Here is a 6,000-nt window from a genome sequence, read left to right on the forward strand (position 1 = left end):
CCCTGGCCTGGGACCTTCCACATGCTGTGGAAATTTCCAAGAACTTAACTCTTTTTTAAAAAAATGTTTTATTTTAAGTGAGAATTGCTACTTTTAAAATTATTATTATTATTATGTGTCTTTTTGTCTTTTCTAGGGCTGCACCCGCGGCATATGGAGGTTCCCAGGCTAGGGGTCTAATCAGAGCTGTAGCCGCTGGCCTACGCCAGAGCCACAGCAACACGGGATCCGAGTCACATCTTCAACCTGCACCACAGCTCAGGGCAATGCCGGATCCTTAACCCACTGAGCGAGGCCAGGGATAGAACCTGCAACCTCATGGTTCCTAGGCGGATTCGTTAACCACTGAGCCACGATGGAACTCTTGCTTTAATTTTTAAAGTTTATATTTATTTATTTATTTATTTGCTTTTTAGGGCTGCACCCTCAGCATATGGAGCTTCCCAGGCTAGGAATCAAATCATAGCTACAGCTGCCGGCCTACACCACAGCCACAGCAATGCAGGATCCAAGCTGCATCTGCAGCCTACACCACACCTCACTGTAAGGCCGGATCCTTAACCCACTGAGCGAGGCCAGGGATCACACCCGCAAACTTGTGGTTCCTAGTCGGATTTGTTTCCTCTGTGCCACAAAGGGACCTCCAGCACTTAACTCTTAATCTCTGAATTTGTCTCATCGTGGACCGGTAACAGTCTGTGGCCTGGCAACTGGCACTGGAATAAGGAATAGTTGCCCTATTTATTGTGATGCGCCAGGGGGTGAGAAGGGCGGAGGCAGGTGGCTTGAACGACTAGAACGCAGGTACGGGGGCAGGAAAGGGGGTAGCCGGACGGGCGGGCCTTGGGCGTGACCCGAGTGGGACAAAATGGGAGTGGGAAGCTTTGGGAAAGAAACCCCCAAACACTGCAGTAAAGCCGTGATGCTGTGTTGGTGAGCACCGCGCTGGACTTCTGAGGGGATGTCGGCACAAGCCGCAGGTCCTGCTGACCACTGATGAGCTGGTTGGGCTACACGGATGCCTGGGTGGTAGATTTGGGGCTTTGAAAGACAATGGAGAGCGTGAGCTGGGAGATTCCAAGGCCTGCCCCGGGCCCTTGGCAGTCTGAGGACTCTGGCGAGTTGGCAGAGTCCTAGGAAGACTCAGGACTAGGGTCGCGGGAGAGGACCCCAGGACGCACAAGCTTCAGGGACGGTGGGACTGCCCCCGAGGAAGGAGAGGGCAACCCGAGCTCCAGGGCCTCCCTTCATTTGCCCGGGTTGGGACTCAGGACCCCACAGGTGGGGGGTGTAGGCGCTCCAGACCTTGCCCCCTGCCCCGGGTACAGGCCGTGGGGTAAACCCACTCGTGCCTTGTGGCACAACCTCAAGGAGGATCCTGGGAATGAAAGGAGAATCCTATGGAAGCGTTGTCCTGACTCCCGGCCCAGAGCGGGAGCTCCCTCTCCGGCTCAGGACAGCCCTGCCGGCGGGAATCACCAGGCCCCCACCTTCACCTCTTTCTTTTCCTCTAGGAAGCTGGCCTCAAGGTTCCAGCAGGGGTGGCCCGACGGCCCAGTCCCGCCGCATCCAGAGTCTCCAGGCTGCTCCTCTTTGCACCTGCACCCGCTCCTCCGTCAGTCAGGCGGGACCCTCCCTCCGTCCCTTCCAGGATGCGCAGGTCGCCGCTCACCACCTCCCGCTCTCGGTGGTCAAGGCTTATTTGATCCTAAGGAAGGGCAGGAAATTGAGCCTGTCTTATTCTCCACTCTATTTCTAGCACCACCAAGTGCCTGGTCCCTAGTTGACATTTATAAATATTTCTTGAATGAATAATTGGGGGGAAAATATGTAATTTCTTCCTTTAAACAATTTCAAGTATAGTTAGCCGAGAGTCATACGGAATGTACAGGCAAGTGTCAAAATAATCATTGCTTGGGAGTTCCCATCCTGGCTCAGTGGTTAACGAATCCGACTAGGAACCATGAGGTTGTGGGTTCGATCCCTGGCCTCGCTCAGTGGGTTAAGGATCCCGTGTAGCTGTGAGCTGGGGAGTAGGTTGCAGACGTGGCTCGGATCCCATGTTGCTGTAGCTCTGGTGTAGGCCGGGGATTACGCCTCCGATTCAACCCCTAGCCTGGGAACCTCCATGTACCGCAGGAGCGGACCTAGAAAAGACAAAAAAAAAAAAAAAAAGAAAAGAAAAGAAAAAAAAAAAAATCATTGCTTGGAACTGAATAGGTTGCCTGGAAAAAGGTGGCTCTGAGAGATATGACTCCAATATACCATGAAAGTGGAATCAGAAGTCATTGGTAATGGAAGAAATTTATTTCAGACGTGATCTGGGCAAACTGGCTCGCACCCGAGAAAAACAAGCTACATCTCTTCCTCACACTGCAGAGCAAGAACTTTCCAGATGGACTAAAGAGCTTTAAAACCCTCGGAAACAGTAACCTATTTATCACATCTCTGGAAGGAAGGAATTTTCCACCTCAGAAGCAGTAGAAGTGGACACAAAGGGAAAGGTTAACTGACTGGACCGCAGAAATATTTTACTTTTGCATGTTAAAACAAAGTAATCCAAATAAAAAGGCAGACAAATTAGGGACATATTCACAATCAACCGCAGCAAGAACTTTCATAAATTGATTTTATTTATTATTATTATTTAAATTATTTACTTTTCTTTTTAGGGCCACACCTGCAGCACATGGAGGTTCCCAGGCTAGGGGTCAATCGGAGCTACAGCTGCTGGTCTACACCACAGCCACAGCAACACCAGATCCGAGCTGTGTCTGTGACCTACACCACAGTTCACAGCAACGCTGGATCCTTAACCCACTGAGCGAGGCCAGGGATTGAACCTGCAACGTCATGATTCCTGGTCGGATTCATTTATTCATTTCCACTGCACCATGACGGGAACTCCCTTAAATTGATTTTAAAAGAATACACAGAAGTCTCAGTGAATAAGTAGTTGAGTATTTGACCAGATGGTTTCAAAATAGGAAAGACAGGGGATGGTGCTTAATCTTACTAAGTAAAGATAACTCGGAGGTCCTGCGGTGTCTCAGCGGTAATGAAACTGACTAGTATCCAGGAGGATGCGGGTTCGATCCCAGGCCCTGCTCAGTGGGTTAAGGATCTGGCGTTGCGGTGAGCTGTGGTGTAAGTCGCAGACACTGCTTGGATCTGGTGCTGCTGTGGCTGTGGTGTGGGCCGGCAGCTGCAGCTCTGGTCTGACCCAAGCCTGGGAAACTCCATAGGCTGCGGATGCGGCCCTAAAAAGACAAACAAATAAAATAAAGATAATGCCAACTTTACAGAGGCAGAGGGAAGAGATGCCACATCCTGCTCACCAGTTTCTCCTGGCTGCCCTCTGACTGGTGTCCCCTAGAGCTGGACACCCTTCTTAGTGTCTGTCTGGCCACCACCATTCATCTGTAACAGAAAGGACCTCACTCAGGGAACAAACTGCCCTGGACCTCAGGGAGGCCTAGCAGAGGGAGGTCATGCAAGGAGAAATCCGGGGTGGTGGGCTTCGGGAGCTTTCCCCATGCCAGCAACTTTGGAGGTTTCTGACTTCGAAACCAGCCGCCTGCCCCCTTTTGCCCCCAGTACCTAACTGAGGTTCAGCTACTGCGTTTTTATAATTCTCCTGAGAATGTGAATGAAACTTTCTTGAATTCCTCTGAACACGATTCAAGCTGCCGTTTTCAGTTTTGAGTCTTTTTCTATGACTTTTTTTTTTGATTTTATGACCATGCCTGCAGCATATGGAGGTTCCTGGGCCCGGGGCTGAATCCGAGCCTCAGCTGCTGGCCTGCACAACTGCGTCAGTGCTGCATCCTTCAACCCACTGTGCCGGGCTGGGGATTAAACCTGAACCTCCACAGCGACCTGTGTTGCTGCAGTTGGATTCTTAACCCACTGCACCACAGTGGGAACTCCTCTTCTATGACTTTTAATACATATTAAAAAAAATTAAGCAATACATAACCATCAGAGAAAGTATCCCTGTAGCTGGCCTTTCTGAAAGTTTTTCCAAAGAACTGAGAGGAAGAAAAACTAGAAACTATAAATCGTTCACCAATAGTCAAATTTCCAAGCACAGCTTACAGATTCCTCGGTAAGGAGAGCCCGCCCCCCGGCTAGGCTTTCCGGGCGTGTGGACTGGCTTCCTCTCCAAGTTCCAGATCTGACCAGACCTGGGTATGTCCATTACCTGCCCAGGGGACAGGTCTCCTGGCACCATTGTTGCGTCCAGGCGGAAGCTCAGGCTCATCCTTGCAGCTTCTCCCCTTGGGCTCCCGCTCAGCCCCTTTTCTGGTCTAAAGAAACGTGACTCATCTTCGGCTGCGACAACAGCCATTCTCAATCTTTCTTCCACCTCCCACGCCGTGGAGAGCATCCATATTCATACGCACTCAAAGGTTAAAGCCAATTTTATCTAAACCCGGGAAGGATTTTTGCAGGAAATGAAAGGCAATAGTAAAAATAAACATTACATCTCAATGCGAGATGATGACTTAAAATTGGCACGGCTGTGGGTGTGTTAGCGAGAGGCGCCCACTCTTGTCTGCTGTGCACGTAGCAGAGGCTTTGGAGAAGCCATGCCTGGGTACCGGCTATGATGCCACTTGGTCCTCTCCCAATTTAGTGAGGGCGACATTTTTATAGGGATAACCTTAGCAATGGGTTGCCACTAAGTCCCAGGCTTGTATTTTTATTTTTTATTGTCATCATTATTTTCTTATGGCTGAACCTTTGACATACAGAAGTCCCTGGGCCAGGAATTGAATCCAAGCTGCAGCCGTGACACTGGGCCAGGGACGGAACCCGCGCCTCTGCAACAACCTGGGCCACTTCAGCTGGATTCTATTTTTTTTTTTTTTTTAATCTTTTAAGGACTGTACCTGCGGCATATGGAGGTTCCCAGGCTAGGGGTCCAACTGGAGCTGTAGCCGGCAGCCTAAGCCAGAGCCACAGCAATGCCAGATCTGAGACTTGTCTGCGACCTACACCACAGCTCACGGCAAGGCCAGATCTTTAACCTGCTGAGCGAGGCCAGGAATCAAACCTGCAACCTCATGGTTCCTAGTCAGATTCGTTTTTACTGTGCCACAACGGGAACTCCTGTAGTTGGATTCTTTTGTCTTTTTTTTTTTTTTTTTTTTTGCCATTTCTTGGGCCGCTCCCATGGCATATGGAGGTTCCCAGGCTAGGGATCGAATCGGAGCTGTAGCTGCCAGCCTACGCCAGAGCCACAGCAATGCGGGATCCGAGACGCGTCTTCGACCTACACCACAGCTCAGGGCAACGCTGGATCCTTAACTCACGGAGCAAGGGCAGGGATGGAACCCGCAACCTCATGGTTCCTAGTCAGATTCGTTTTCACTGCGCCACGACGGGAACTCCTGTAGTTGGATTCTTAACACACTGCATCACAGCAGGAGCATCTTGTGCCTGTATTTTTAGAGCAACTGTGGCATGTGTTTTGTCGTATGTGTATTCTCCCAGTTAAGTGATCGTGTTAGCTGCCACACCCCTTGTGTCCAGCAGAGCGCCGGACACTGATCGGTGGACGATGACTGAATAAATGTGTGAATGAACCCATTTTGCTGCAAAACCTGTCTGCCTCTTGCTCTGATGCTAAGAAATCCTGCCCTCCTTTAATTCCCGTTTCTCCTGCCGGCGCCCACAGGCAGCCCTTGGCTGCTATATTTTCTATATTTTCTAAGCTGAGTGTGCTTCCTTGTCTGGCCTTTTGTGCTAATCTTTCATCTGAGTCCTGACATCTTGGCTGTGTGTCCTAGGCTCTTTACCCAGGCTTCATCTTTTCAAGTCATCAGGAATCTTTGAGATATTCTCAAGAACTTTATTTATCCTTATTTTTTAATTTTTATTTTATTTTTTGCTTTTTAAGCAGCACCCTCGGCACATGGAAGTTCCCGGGCTAGGGGTTGACTTGGAGCTGCAGCTGCCGGCCTCCGCCACAGCCACAGCAACGCCAGATCCGAG

Source organism: Sus scrofa, chromosome 9 (genome assembly GCF_054392235.1).
Source record: "Sus scrofa isolate SSC_HxYL_T2T_F1_AM1 chromosome 9, Sscrofa_HxYL_maternal_Yorkshire_Landrace_v2.0, whole genome shotgun sequence".
Classification (NCBI taxonomy): Eukaryota; Metazoa; Chordata; class Mammalia; order Artiodactyla; family Suidae; genus Sus; species Sus scrofa.